Raw genomic sequence first — 15,175 nt, 5'->3', positions numbered from 1 at the left:
TTGACCTCATACCAGTAGGCTACTATAGCCCCCAGGCCAGAGCGCCTATATATCAGTGTTCATGCATGATTTTATTAGTGATCCTAGGCTAAGTTATGAAGATAGTGGCATTATTTTACAATACTTTCGACTGTGATGCAAGTGTTTTTCGCCTTCAGGGACCATATAGGGGATTGGTTAGTTAGTGTCCCTTCCTAACCTAACCTACTTGTAGGACCCCTATATGCTTCCTTCATACCCCTGCCCTTGGCATTCCCTCTGTTTAGCCTTGATTCCCTTACTAAGTAAAGGGATCAAGCGCCTAACGGAGTATATTATCGCCTCTCAGTCCTCCCTAAGGGAATGAACCCCCCTTAGGGTTGCGTCCGAGAGTGAGGAACAGCTAGCCCTTCCTCTATGGCTAGGACTAGTCTATGACTGTCCTGCGATAGCGATATGTCTTCTATCTTTCCTAGTTCAGGGCTTTTAGCCCTGCTCTAGGTTAGGTTTTGGAAAGGTTATTCTGTCCCCTGCTGAAACTGTACCCATGCACCGTTTCAGCCAGGCTGCCTTATCTTAGGTTAGGGAGTGTCCTCCCTTTCCCTAGTGGCCGCTCGGGTACAGAACCCCTTCCACGGAAGACTCTTCTCCTCTCCCCTCCCCACCTATCTCTTGTATAGCCTAGCCTACACTTAGGTTAGTCTATACCCATCTGTCCCCTGTCCTACAACTCCTCCTTAGGGTGGAGTGATAGGGCTACCTTGAGCTTCTATGTGCAGTCCGCTCTGGTACATATACCCTTCATAGTGTCCTATGGGGTTAACCACTGGATGTGTTCTGTATGTAGAGGTCTCCCCCTCTTTGGGTGTCCCCTAGCCCTCCCTTGGGCTACCCTAGCTCCCGGTCCTCTGAGACCCCTGCTTCTGGGGGATAGAGCCAGCCTCTATCATGGGTACACCCTCTCAGGGGGGGATGTCTGGGAGTCCATGACTGGACTTCTTACATCCCTCCCCCTGTCTCTCTCACTATCCGGGTGCCGGTCCCTTGCCGCCTCCACTGTCGGCGATACCCGCCTCCTACCTTGGTGACTCTCCCCTTACCCTTATGCCGCCAGCCCCCTGCGTGCCGGGGGACTGCCGACCGCCGCCGGCTTCCGGCCGATGGCTCTCCTCCTTCCTCTTAGCTTCGCCGTCCGCCTGCCGGTCGGCCACCGGAGTGCCGGCATCCATTGCCGGCAACCTGGTTCCGCTATAACCATCCTTGTCCCAGTCTCCAATCCGGCATCCTCCGACTGCCGGAGCCGCCGCTCCTCTGCCGGCGTGCCGCCGTTGTGCCGGCGGCCGCCACCCTGGTATTACTCTTGACTTATATATTGTCTGTTCTAATGCCAGAAACTCTGCTGGAGCGGCCTCCGGCGTGCCGGATGTCTGCCGGAACCCCCGGAGGCGTCAAGACTACTTGCACCCCCTTCTACTAGCTATCATATGAATACTGATAGCCCTACACTGCAAACAGATGGCCTGTTTACGCTATTGGATCAGTGCCTTGGTACTGTTCTATTAGTAATCATGCTGTCTCTTTGCATTCTTCAAAATTCCAGCATGCTGCGTGTATCTTAGCGCGGCTGGTTGCCGGAAGCAGTTACCCTAAGGGACCTGTTAGCCCCCTAATTTGGGACTGAGTGGCCTCGGTCCCAAACTTATCCTTGGCATTTTCCATGGAATTCCATTGCCCTATGGACTTCTAAGAAATACTATCCTGTGCCTTCGGCCATCTCGGATTATCCAAGGATAAAGCTTGCGGTAGCCAGCCGGGCGGGATGCATGGAGTATGTTTTCTTTACTACTTCAATCTCTATGCATCACACCCTTCATTAAGTTAAAATTATTGATTAATATTAACTTAGATTAAGAGCCATTCTTATGACTCCCCCCATACTCATTTTCTCTTTCTTCCACAGGAGGAGCAGATGAAGTGACTTCGACTTCTGCGCTGTGAAACGCCCGCACTTCTACGGGCATACGGCTTGCAGGACTCACGCCCCTTGTGCTAACAAGAAAGGGGATTTGAAATTCTGGGACCCGCTGAACTGTATGGTCTGCCAGGCTCACGTAGCTGATGGCTTCCATAACTCTCCCTCAGCGGAGATCAGGGACATTGCTCGAGAGAAGCTACGCAAATGGGTGCGTGGCTTCCAGAAGAATGCCACCGGACCGTACCTGGCCACTGAAGAATTGAGGTCACTTCTGTTCCCAAAGGCCTCCCCTGATTCTGTGGTGCCCAAGGATTTGATCCCCACTGTCCAAATTACGGTGGAACCTGATGTGGTCATGGCCCAGTCCATGCACGATTGCCGCCTAGATTCCGATGATGACGAACACATGTCGGATGTCTCGGAGGGTACGGAGAAGACCCTCATGGCTCAAGGAGCTGAAGATGATGAAGACCAGGTGGAATACGCCGAGTCGGAGCAAGAGGTCGCTCCTCCTTCCATCTCCGCCCCTACTCCTACACCGACGGAAGTGTCTCTCCCGTCTACCTCCACGACCCCGGAACCCTCATCATCCACTCAAGAAATGATCCGGTTGATTAGAGCCGTCATGGACGACAAGTTAAAGGAGAATCAGGAGTTCATCAGGTCCATGATGGGACCCAAAGAACCGAAGAAGATCTCGGTTAAGGATCTCCCCGCTTGCTCTCATGCCAACCCATGGAGGTATGCTGAGCATATGGTGATAGCGACCGGCAGAATCTTTGTCAGCGACAAGATCGGCTCGGTCCCCCTGGAAGATGTGGAATTCTTCCCAAATTTTGAGGCCTACCCGGACTGTTACGTCCGACTTCGCTCTGAACCTGCCTCTAAAGAAGAGACCGAACCGAAAGAAGAGATAGTGTTCGATCTCGCGAAGGCCCAGGCTATGCTAGCCAACACGTTCAAGAGTAGGGGTTTTACCTGCTCTAAGCTTCCGGCCCTGAGCAAGAAGCACCCTACCTACGTCGCACCTTAAAATGCGGTACTTCCATTCATGGAAAAGGCCTTCGCTGCGTGCCTTAAAGCTGTGGAAGAGGGGAAAGCCTGCCCTGCACTGGAGGAGTGCAGACCCTTCTCCATAGTTACTCCCCCTGACGCTCGACACTGGAAGGACATCCAGCATACTTTCGTCGTGGGAAAGCTAGATCCTGACGTCGCCGGACTTCAGTTTAATGAAGACCTCCCGAAACTTAACGATCACCTCCTTCGTCGGGAACAAGATACGAAGGAGAGGCTCGCAGCATCTATGTCCAACCAGGTCCAACTTGACATTATGGCGTGTGACACCAGAGTACCAGACCACTACATGGTACTTGCCAAATCCCACATGGCAACCCTGGTGAAGGACATGTACCACTTCATGAAGGCTCGGAGAGCCTGTCGTGAATTCGTGTTCGCAGGTGCCACTGTGAAACACGAACCCCGGAGGCTGATTTCCTCCAACATCTGGGGCAAACACCTCTTTCCTTCTGACCTTGTGAAGGAGATCACCGACAAAGCCGCCACGGAGAATAGGAACCTTCTCCACAAGTGGGGCATGTCAAAGAAGAGGAAATCCTCTCAGGACGACGGACCTCAACCTAAGAGGAAATCTTCGAAACAGAAACCCCAGCAACGTCAACCAAGACGTCAGTTTCCGGGACCCGCTACCTCCCAAGTGGCAGCTCAGCCACAACAGACCTTTCAGCCGGTCACCCAACCGGTGTTGTCACAGTCACCGGTCTTCACCCCTGCTTTCGAGCAACAGACGACTACCTTTCGTCACAAAGGTAGAGGTCAAACAGAGGTGCAGGCAGAGACGCGTCTCGCCGTCCCTCCAGAGGCAGAGGAGGAAAGGGAGCTAGCGGCCGAGGCAGCAAGCCCTCGGGACACCAGAAGCAATGAAGTGCTTCCGGTGGGAGGAAGACTCCACCAATTCCAGGATCGTTGGACCTTCGATCCCTGGGCACACAGCATCGTCAAGAAGGGTCTAGGCTGGAGTTGGACTCAACCACCCCCAACATTCCAGCAGTTCTTCCAACAATCAACCCCCCTTCTGGAAGAATATGTCCTAGATCTCTTGAACAAGAAGGTGATAAGGAAGGTAAAGTCCACCAGGTTCCAAGGAAGACTGTTTTGTGTCCCCAAGAAAGACTCCGACAAACTCAGAGTCATTCTGGACTTATCCCCCCTCAACAAATTCATAGCGAACGACAAGTTCAAGATGCTGACTCTTCAACAAATAAGGACCCTTCTGCCTCGAGGTTCCTACACGGTCTCCATAGACCTGGCGGATGCCTACTGGCACGTTCCAATGAACCATCACGCTTCCTCCTACCTAGGATTTCGACTCCAAAGGAAAAGCTACGCCTTCAGGGCCATGCCCTTCGGCCTCAATGTGGCCCCTCGGATCTTCACAAAGCTGGCGGACGCCATAGTACAACAGCTCCGCCTCCGAAACGTCCAGGTGATGGCCTACCTCGACGACTGGCTAGTTTGGGCTCCATCGCCCGAGGATTGTGTAAAATCCTGCAACAAAGTCACCCAGTACCTAGAACACCTGGGATTCAAGATAAACGAGAAGAAATCTCGCCTCTCTCCAGCTCAGAAGTTCCAGTGGTTAGGAATCCAATGGAACCTTCAGTCACACCGCCTTTCCATCCCCCAGAAGAAAAGGAAGGAAATAGCAGGGTCTGTCAAGCGACTACTAAAATCCAAACGGATTTCAAGACGCCAGCAGGAACGAGTTCTAGGCTCTCTACAGTTCGCCTCAGTAACAAACCCAGTGCTTCGTGCACAGCTAAAGGATGCCGCGGGAGTCTGGAGACGTTCTGCATCCATCGCTCAAAGAGACCTCAAGAGACGGCTCCCAAACAGACTTCAACTTCTCCTCAAGCCGTGGTCGGAAGCAAAGGCCCTGAAAAGGTCCATTCCTCTTCAACACCCACCTCCATCACTCAACATCCACACGGACGCTTCGCTGGAGGGTTGGGGAGGTCACTCCCACCAAAAACAGGCTCAAGGCACCTGGTCTCCCCTGTTCAAGACGTTCCACATCAACATCTTGGAGGCCATGGCGGTCCTTCTAACTCTGAAGAAACTATCCCCGCCTCCCTCGATCCACATTCGTCTAACCCTAGACAACTCGGTGGTAGTTCGATGTCTCAATCGCCAAGGCTCAAGATCGCCCCAGATAAATCAGGTGCTTCTCCCAATCTTCCGTCTGGCAGAGAAGAAGAAGTGGCACCTGTCTGCAGTTCACCTACAAGGATTCCGCAACGTGACAGCGGATGCTCTATCTCGAACAAACCCGATAGAGTCGGAATGGTCTCTAGACGCAAGATCATTCTCCTTCATCTCTCACCAAGTCCCAGAACTTCAGATAGATCTCTTCGCAACGAGCGACAACAATCAACTTCCTCGGTATGTGGCCCCGTACGAGGACCCCAAGGCAGAAGCAGTGGATGCCATGTCACTGGACTGGAACAGATGGTCCAAGATCTACCTGTTCCCTCCCACCAACCTTCTGCTGAAAGTCCTCTCCAAACTGAGAACCTTCAAAGGGACAGCGGCCCTAGTGGCTCCCAAGTGGCCCCGGAGCAACTGGTACCCCCTGGTCCTGGAGCTGCAGCCCAAGCTGATCCCTCTCCCGGGCCCAGTTCTCTCCCAACAAGTACAGAAGTCGACTGTCTTCGCTTCATCATCGAAAATCAAGGACCTTCATCTCATGATTTTCTCTCCCTAGCCGCAAAGAAGAGGTTTGGGATCTCGAAGAAAAGTCTAGACTTCCTCGAGGAATACAAGACCGAATCCACAAGACGGCAATACGAATCATCCTGGAGAAAATGGGTCTCTTTCGTCAAGACAAAAAATCCTAAAGAAATCACAATTGATTTCTGCATGTCCTTCTTCATTCACCTTCATGGACAAGGATTAGCAGCCAATACGATTTCAACCTGCAAATCGGCCTTGACCAGACCAATTCTGTATGCCTTCCAAATTGATCTGTCCAGCGACATCTTCAATAAACTACCGAAAGCATGTGCTCGTCTACGCACAGCACCCCAACCGAAACCGATCTCCTGGTCATTAGACAAGGTGCTCCATTTCGCCTCCAACTTGGATAATGATTCATGCCCTCTCAAGGATCTGACTCAGAAAGTTATATTTCTCTTTGCTCTTGCTTCGGGAGCCCGAGTCAGCGAAATAGTGGCATTATCAAGAGAAGAGGGTCACATCCTGTTTACTGATACAGGAGACATTACCCTCTCCCCTGATCCGACGTTTCTCGCCAAAAATGAATTACCCACCAAAAGATGGGGCCCCTGGAGAATATGCCCCCTGAAGGAAGATGTCTCTTTATGCCCAGTAGAGAGCCTCAAGGTCTATTTTCGCAGAACTTCGAACTTTGGTGGAGGCCAACTCTTCAAAGGAGAAACATCGGGCAGCGACCTGTCACTGAAACAATTAAGAGCGAAAATCACCTACTTCATTCGCAGAGCGGATCCTGACATTACAACCGCCGGTCATGATCCTAGGAAAGTTGCATCATCTCTAAATTTCTTTCAGAGTATGGACTTTGAAAGCCTTAAAAGCTTCACAGGCTGGAAGTCCTCGCGCGTTTTCTTTAAACATTATGCGAAACAAGTGCACGAAGTAAAACATTTTGTGGTAGCCGCAGGTAGTGTTATGAAACCTGCACCTAACTCTGCATAGAACAGTGAGTTACTTGGGACTCTAACTCTTCGGGTGCCTATGTTGACCCTCGAGCGATACATAGTGATGTCGAAAACACTTAGTGCTTTTATAACTGTTCTTATCCCAGGTGAAATGTCATAGTTGTCACACAAGTGCCGCATGCCCTGAGCATGATGTGTTTTAATCAAAGACTAACGTTCCTCGAGAACGAGTGCCTACTAATAAATTTGAAATTCCTTTTCAGATTCAAGAGCAAGTCTTTATTACTATGTACATTATAATTACTGTAAATGAACTTTACTTATTGCTGCAATTCATTTAATTTCTGCATTTGTGAAATAAAATTTCTATTTTATTACCTGTGCGTCTCAATCAGCTCCTACTTACTATGAAATACATGCCTGTCATAGTTTTATTATCCCCTTTCCTTATGGTTCATGGAGAAATTAAGATACTAACTCTTAATTTATATTCACTCTGATTATGTAATGTTCCAATACGAATACTTACTCTTCATACCCTGGAGATGAAACCAACCTTCTCAGCACACAGTGTCCAACCACCACTGGTCTGCTTTCAGAATGTTCCTATACGAATGCCAAACATTCAGCTTCGTCTCCAAGTTCTTCAAGTTCTTCTATCAGGGTGAATAGCCCTTCAATACCACTTTGACGTCGGCATGGCCCGTGGGAACTTCACTGCCAAGGGGGGCAGGAAGCTTCTTCCCTACGGTTCTTTACTAAGATTACTATGCTATTTTGTCAATGCCCTTGGCACTTACTAATAGGGGAAAATCTACCACGATACATTGATTCTCTGGTATTCTTCCATCAGGACGCCATGGCTTGAGCCCAAAAAAACGGATTTTGAGCGAAGCGAAAAATCTATTTTTGGGTGAGATAGCCATGGCGTCCTGATGGACCCTCCCTGCTACTTCGTCCAGTTTTTAGGTCCCACCCTGCTCTGCTGTATCATGGTGATCGGCAAGCAACTGGCTTCAGGATGAAGACGGTCGTGACGTCATTTAAGCAATGGCGCCCGTTTGTTTACGTCTCGAGTACCAGAAGTAGCCACGGATGAGATTAGCTATGGAACGGCTCCCAGCTATTCTCAGCCCTTACACACCGAAGCATTAACTCTGTTCGGGGTGTAGATAGCTATGTGGCGCGTTAATACATGCGTCCCCTGTTGATATACGATGTCTTAAAAGGGAAACCTTTAGGATACTTGCTCCAGAAGTTAGAATTCTGTGATAACCTGTGGTTAAATTCTCTGGGAATATCTTAGTAGTTATTTACCCAAGGAAGCTACCAAAAAGGAACCTTCCATCAGGACGCCATGGCTATCTCACCCAAAAATAGATTTTTCGCTTCGCTCAAAATCCGTTATATATATATATATATATATATATATATATATATATATATATATATATATATATATATATATATATATATATATATATATATATATATATATATATATATATATCCTACAATAATGGGGGACCCCCAGTGGGAACTCGGGGGTTTCGGGTGGGGAAAACACACTGGGGAAACGATATATAACCGTAAAACAAGCCTTTTCTTCTCTATACATTACCTTCTTGAATGTATAATAAACTGAGGAAAATACAAAACAGTATAGCTGGAAAAAATACCAAACTAGCCAGCAATTTTTTTATAGCAAATTCCAGTTTCGCTAGAAATAAGAGTATCGCATATTACCCGTAATTTATGATCTCCTCTTGCAACATTGCTATTGTCCTAGACTTCTCTCATTTTAGTTGTCTTCAGCAAGTTTATTTCATTCTCTTTTCCCTTGATGAGACCGTTACTCCTATTAAGTCCATCTAACATTTTCCTTTCTTTCTTTAACCTATCTGCAACTAACTCCATCTAAAAGTATTTCTCTTTATAATTAGGTCCTTTATTTTCATTCATTCCTATTTTTTTCCCTTAAGATAGCCATCCACTGGTTTGTAGCAATTTTACACCACTAAAATAAGCCGGTTAACAGTCAATTCTATTGCTGCCAATTCCTTTTTTGACCGGTGTGATGGTCTGAACGATCCCCCGGTCTCAGAATTCTCCTTGATAATCTGCGCATGCGCGAACATTACCGTTTGCCAGTGCATACGAGGATAACGTTTTATTTTCCTGTAATGTTAGCGTGCACAGCTCAATATTACCGCTTGCCGGTACATACGAGCTTGATGTTTTATTTTCATGCGAGCGAAGCGAGCTAATGGCGGAGAAGAATCATTATACAATGTCAAGGAGAATTCTGAGACCGGGAGATCATTCAAACCGTCACACCGGTTGTCAGTCAATTCTATTGCTGCCAATTCCTTTTTTGACCGGCCATGACAAGCTAAGCAGGTCCACAATTCACATTAGTTGCATAATGCACAATGCAATCCCCCCCAAAAAAAACCGGTAATTTTGTATATTATTCCATGGTAATGTAACCTAGGAAAAAAACTACTGTTTCTTACAGAAAAAATTACGATCTCTTCAAAAATGACACTTGTTTCCGTCGCAAATGAAGTTTCAGAAATATATATACATCTATATCCTACGATAATGGGGGACCCCCAGTGGGAACTCGGGGTTTTGGGTGGGGAAAACATACTGGGGAAACGAAATATAATTGTTTTCCTATAGTAAATAACGTGAATTAAGCAAATTTGATGTTCATTTCAATGGGAAACAAACAGATCAACCAATTCGGATAACTTTAAGATGCACGGTGTCACTTCTCTTACGAACGAACGATAACATTAGCAACGTTACCAATAATACACAGTGTTACCAGCATTGACGTATGGTACATAGAGTTACCAACGGCACGTTGACATTACTAAAGATAGTAATGATAGATATTTCCATATATTCAATAATTTCTCCATATAAGTTTTACTCAATATATAAAATGTACAAAAAGGGCACAGAACCTAACAAACCTACCTAACCTAGCCTAGTAGTATGACAGGTCACAAAATAACATTTGATCTACATCGGACGTTGGCAGCACTGGTTACTGTATTTTTTCATGACACAATCTTTGTAACGGCGCCTCCAAAGTTTATCCAGATATACTGTTTTGTATTTTCCTCCAGTTATTATAATTTCAAGAAGGTAATGTATAGAGAAGAAAAGGCTTGTTTTACGTTAATATATCAATTCCCCAGTATTTTTTCCCCACCCAAAACCCTGAGTTCCCACTGGGGGTCCCCCATTATTGGAGGATATAAATGTATATTTATTTCTAAAACTATTAATTTGCGACGGGAACGAGTGTCATTTTCGAAGAGAGCGTAATTTTTTCTATAAGAAAAAGTAGTTTTTTTCCTAGGTTACATTACCATGGAATAATATACAATGAAACCAAAAAACCTTTGCATACAGTAACCAGAGAGGGTAATTTTTTCTATAAGATAAAGTAGTTTTTTTTTTCCTAGGTTACATTGCCCTGTAATACAGTAAAATAATACCCCCAGATATTTCATCAACACGCAGATTTGACTCTCCTGTTGCAGCTTCCTCAATGCTTTCGCTACCTGTCTTTTCAGTTTCTCTTACCAGAGTTGAAATGATAAACTCAGTTGCTTCTATCTTACTTATAGCAACTTGCTGTTTTCGTTCGATCCTAAATATGTTTCTGCTTGTTTTCCTTCATTGTACACCATCCCTGTGATTACTGTAATGACCCCTTTGCCTAGCTCTGCTGTTTCACTAGTTCTCTTATGTTCTCACCCCAAGTGCTGACCCGATGACTATTGTTAGCAACCATATAGCTCACGTTGAATTACTCACACTAAATACACCGTCGTAGGCTCATCCTGTCTGCTTTAAAGCCACTTCTGACTCTGAACTAACCTTAAACTACACGCTATTTGGTTGCTATGATTCCTCTTAGGGTGTGAAGTCACGGTATGGGCCATGGGGTCACAGCCTTGCTCGTCCGGCTTTCGCCAAAAATACATGCAAGGATTGAGATTGTCCATCCACCTTCATTCACTTCAGCACTCAGCCTCTCACTTCAATTATCTGTGTTCAACCACTATACTATTTAAGAACACGTGTTTTCTGAGAGTGCTTCGACCTGTCAACTCTAGTGCCTCTCGTCTGGAATCTAGAGTCCGACAGGGCGACTGTCCTGTTCCAGTTTACACCATTTAGTCAATCTTTACAACGGCTCCTATAGGAATCCTGCAACGTATTTTAAAGTTCATCATTATTTACACTTTTATATCATTCTAACTTGAGTATCTCCCCATAGTCTAATCTCAAGACCTTTAATAATAATAACAGACAAATTTATTTTGGAAACCAAAGCTAAATGAATGAATTTAAATTATAGAGATCGTTCCATTGTATCATGCAAACTTTAAGTTCTATTTTTCATAATATAGTTCGTGTATTAATTAAATGATTTAACAGTGTTTATTATTTTGTGGGCACATATATATTAAAAACAGTAAAATTAAACTAATTTGTAGTCACAATTTTATTCAATTGTTAAGATGAAAGCTGATATGACTAAATCAAAAGAAATATCTGACAACTTTTCTCCTGGCACGGACTCTTCATTAAAAAAAGCTATTGTCTAAGCTTTAAATCATTTTCATATAAAAATATATTTTCTAATACTAGTAGGCTACTACAGAATACAATGATATATAAGAAATAAAATGTATGAGATCCCATTAATGTTTTATCTGACCGTAAAATTAGATCTCTTGAAAGGGTTTTAATAATCTTGTTTGGTAATACAAGTGAAAAAGCATTTTCACAAGGATGATGGTGACGTGGCAAAAAAAGAATTTGGTATTATGGCTTATAAGACATTAATATACCATTCTAAAGGCAAAAATAAGTCTTAAGATTTAATATAGATGATGATTAAGGAATGTTCCATCCTAGAGATAGCTAATTATAGATGAAAACCATAAAAATTAAGATTTTTTGTTAGCAGACGAATTAATTTAGGGAAACAAAACTAAATTAAGAAAACAATATCTTATAAATTGGCCCATTCTATCATGTAAATTTGAGTTTTAATTTTGGTACTACTGTTCCAGTATTCTATTAAATGATTTATATATGTGTGTTATTTACTATAGGCTCGTAATTTCAAGAAATTCATGGACACGGCGATGGTATGGGTACCTATTGCCAGAAGTAGTAACTATTCAAATAGACACATATTAGATACTACATGACAACTTTACATATCCAAAGAAGGTATCTAGTGCAAGACATGGACTATTCTATCATTGCAATATAGGACGAATATATTAGAAAATATATTTACTTTTAATTGGAGATATAATATATCCAATTGTGAAGATAAATACTGAGAAGAGAATTAAAATAGAAAATCTACTAGCCACTTCTAGCAACTTCAACCTTGCCCATATTATTCATCAAAAGAGCTATTGTTCAAGTTTTAAAATTCTTATATATAAAATATATTTTATGTGCAGAACTAATACAAAATATATCTATATCAAATAATAAATTTGCTCAGATACCATCAAAGTCATATTTGATTGCAAAATTAGAAATCTTAAAGAAATTTTGCACATTTCTATTGGTAAAACAAGTAGCTCAGCCTGTTTCAGAAATAGTCAACTGTCTGTTTTACCAAATACGATATACCAGAGACCTTAAGGAATTCTAATTTTACAATCGAACTAACCAATAATAGTATTTAGTAAAATCTTATTAAGGGAAATAAATATATCTTGTATTATTATCATACATAACACATATTCTATATGAAAGACATTTAAGGCTTGGACAATAGGTATTTTGATGAATAACCTGCGATGGAAAAGTTGCTACCATCTTTTTTATTTTAATTTTAAAAAAAAAAGTTTTCTCCTAGCAACTGGATACATTATTACTCAGAAGAAAAGTAAATCTATTTCTTAATATATTCGTCTTATATTGCAATGATTAGATAGTGTATGTTTCGCAATAAATAGCTTCTTTGATATACAAAGTTACAACTGTTATTTTTTTTCTCCATATTTTAGTTATCATTTTAGAGATTACAAGCCTATAATGAATAATAAATATCGATAAATCTTTTAGTAGCATAGACGAACAGTATCCTTAATATTAATACTGAAGTTTGCATGATGCCATGGGACAACTTCCATTATTAATTGAGTTTTGTTTCCCTAAATAAATTAGTCTAAAAAAAAATCTTTTTAATGCTATCACAAAGAAATAGCTTCCTCTAGGATGGAATACCCTTTAATAAATAATCATATTCAATTTCAAGAGTTAACATTGCCCATAGAATGGTATATTAATGTTTTGTAAGCCATAACACCAAATTTGTTTTTTGCCACGTCGCCATCACCCTCCCAAAAATGCTTTTTCACTTGTGTTACGAAACAAGATGACTAAAATCCTTCAAGATTTCTAATTTTACAGTCAAATAAAGCATTAATTGGATCGAATAAATTTGTATTCTTGTATATGATTGTATTTTGTAGTATTGTCCTCTAAAAATATATTTTATATTTAAGAATATTAAATTTCATACGATAGTTTCTTTAATGAAGAATCCTTACAGGACAAAAGTTTCTTGAAGTTTCTTTCAATTTATTGAAATTACCTGTAGTCATCTTAACAATTGACTTCATTATATCTCCAAATTAAAACAATTTTACTTGTTAACAAATAATTTTTATTTTTATTAGTTGATTTTTTTTCTGAATCTACTCAATGTAAGAAAAATTAGCCCAGGTACGCACACATGTATACAAGTGTAGATACACACACACATACATAGTATATATATATATATATATATATATATATATATATATATATATATATATATATATATATATATGTATATATATATATATATATATATATATATGTATATATATATATATGTATATATATATATGTATATATATATATATGTATATATATATATATGTATATATATATATATATATATATATATATATATATATATATATACATACATACATACATATATATATATATATATATATATATATATATATATACATACATACATATATATATATATATATATATATATATATATATATATATATATATATATATATATATATATATATACCGTATATATATATATATATATATATATATATATATATATATATATATATATATATATATATATATATATATATATATACCGTATATATATATATATATATATATATATATATATATATATATATATATATATATATATATATATATATATATATATATATATATATATATATATATATATATATATACTTTCTGGGTGGAGATATCTTAACGTGGTGAGAAGGTTTGCGTATTGCCATGAGTAGCACAGCTGTTCTATAATAAAAAGTTAGGGCCACCCATACTAGGTTGGTTTGATGTGTGCGATCAGACGAGAATCTCCCACCATCACCAATCCACGCTGGTCAGCATGGGGAAGAAAACTAGCAAATCACAGATAGGAATAAGAACATGTCTGGGGCCTTCGTTCTGCAGTGAACTAGAAGCGGCTCTCTCTCTCTCTCTCTCTCTCTCTCTCTCTCTCTCTCTCTCTCTCTCTCTCTTCTATGAAGTCTCTTCCCCTTTTATAAGCATTGTTGAAACAATATTCACTTAACGCTAATAAAACAAGCCATCAACACATCAATGTTAATTACTGAAATCAGATAATGGAAAGAAACACTGGGCAAAGAAAACTAGATTTATCATATATATATATATATATATATATATATATATATATATATATATATATATATATATATATATATATATATATATAATTAAATACTAAGCTTCAACCCTAGTTGGAAAAGCAATATGCTATAAACCCAGGTGCCCTAACAGGGAAAATAGCCCAATGAGGAAAGGAAACAAATAAAAATAAAATAATTTAAGAACAGTAATAGCATTGAAATAAATATTTTTCATATAAACTATGTAAAATTTGACAAATCAAGAGGAGGAGAAATTAAACAGAATAGTGTGCCCGAGTGTACCCTGAATCTTTTATGTATATGTAGCCTGAAATAATAATAATAATAATAATAATAATAATAATAATAATAATAATAATAATAATAATAATAATAATAATAATAATAATAATAATAATGGTAGGATGACAGATTTACCTTAGGCGGATTAATACTTATATTTCCTCTAGGGATTTACCCTTCCACTAATTCCCCCCCCCCCCCCCCCCCCATCCACAGCTGATGTAGTGACCCGTCACCCACCTGCTGTGAGCAGCTCAGCCGTGTGTGTGTGTGAGTGTGTACGGGTCTATTTGTGTACATACACGTACGTCTGTGAACGGTGATATATATATATATATATATATATATATATATATATATATATATATATATATATATATATATATATATATATATATATATATAAACAACTGCATCGGTTTATAGACCAC

The 15,175-nt window shown here is 40.8% G+C and overlaps 1 long non-coding RNA gene across 1 annotated transcript in view; it reads right to left on the bottom strand.

Annotated features, from left to right (window-relative positions):
* The window catches only part of LOC137641345 (uncharacterized), a 37,884-nt gene extending 27,022 nt beyond the window's left edge, over positions 1–10,862 (bottom strand). The window contains exon 1 of the long non-coding RNA XR_011044493.1: positions 10,570–10,862. This is a non-coding gene — a long non-coding RNA (uncharacterized lncRNA). The remainder of the gene's footprint in view (positions 1–10,569) is intronic.
* Positions 10,863–15,175: the final 4,313 nt, after the last annotated feature.

Source organism: Palaemon carinicauda, chromosome 5 (genome assembly GCF_036898095.1).
Source record: "Palaemon carinicauda isolate YSFRI2023 chromosome 5, ASM3689809v2, whole genome shotgun sequence".
In the NCBI taxonomy this organism is placed as follows: domain Eukaryota; kingdom Metazoa; phylum Arthropoda; class Malacostraca; order Decapoda; family Palaemonidae; genus Palaemon; species Palaemon carinicauda.
Note: the sequence above shows the minus strand (reverse complement) of the source record. Positions and strands in the feature narration are given on the sequence as shown.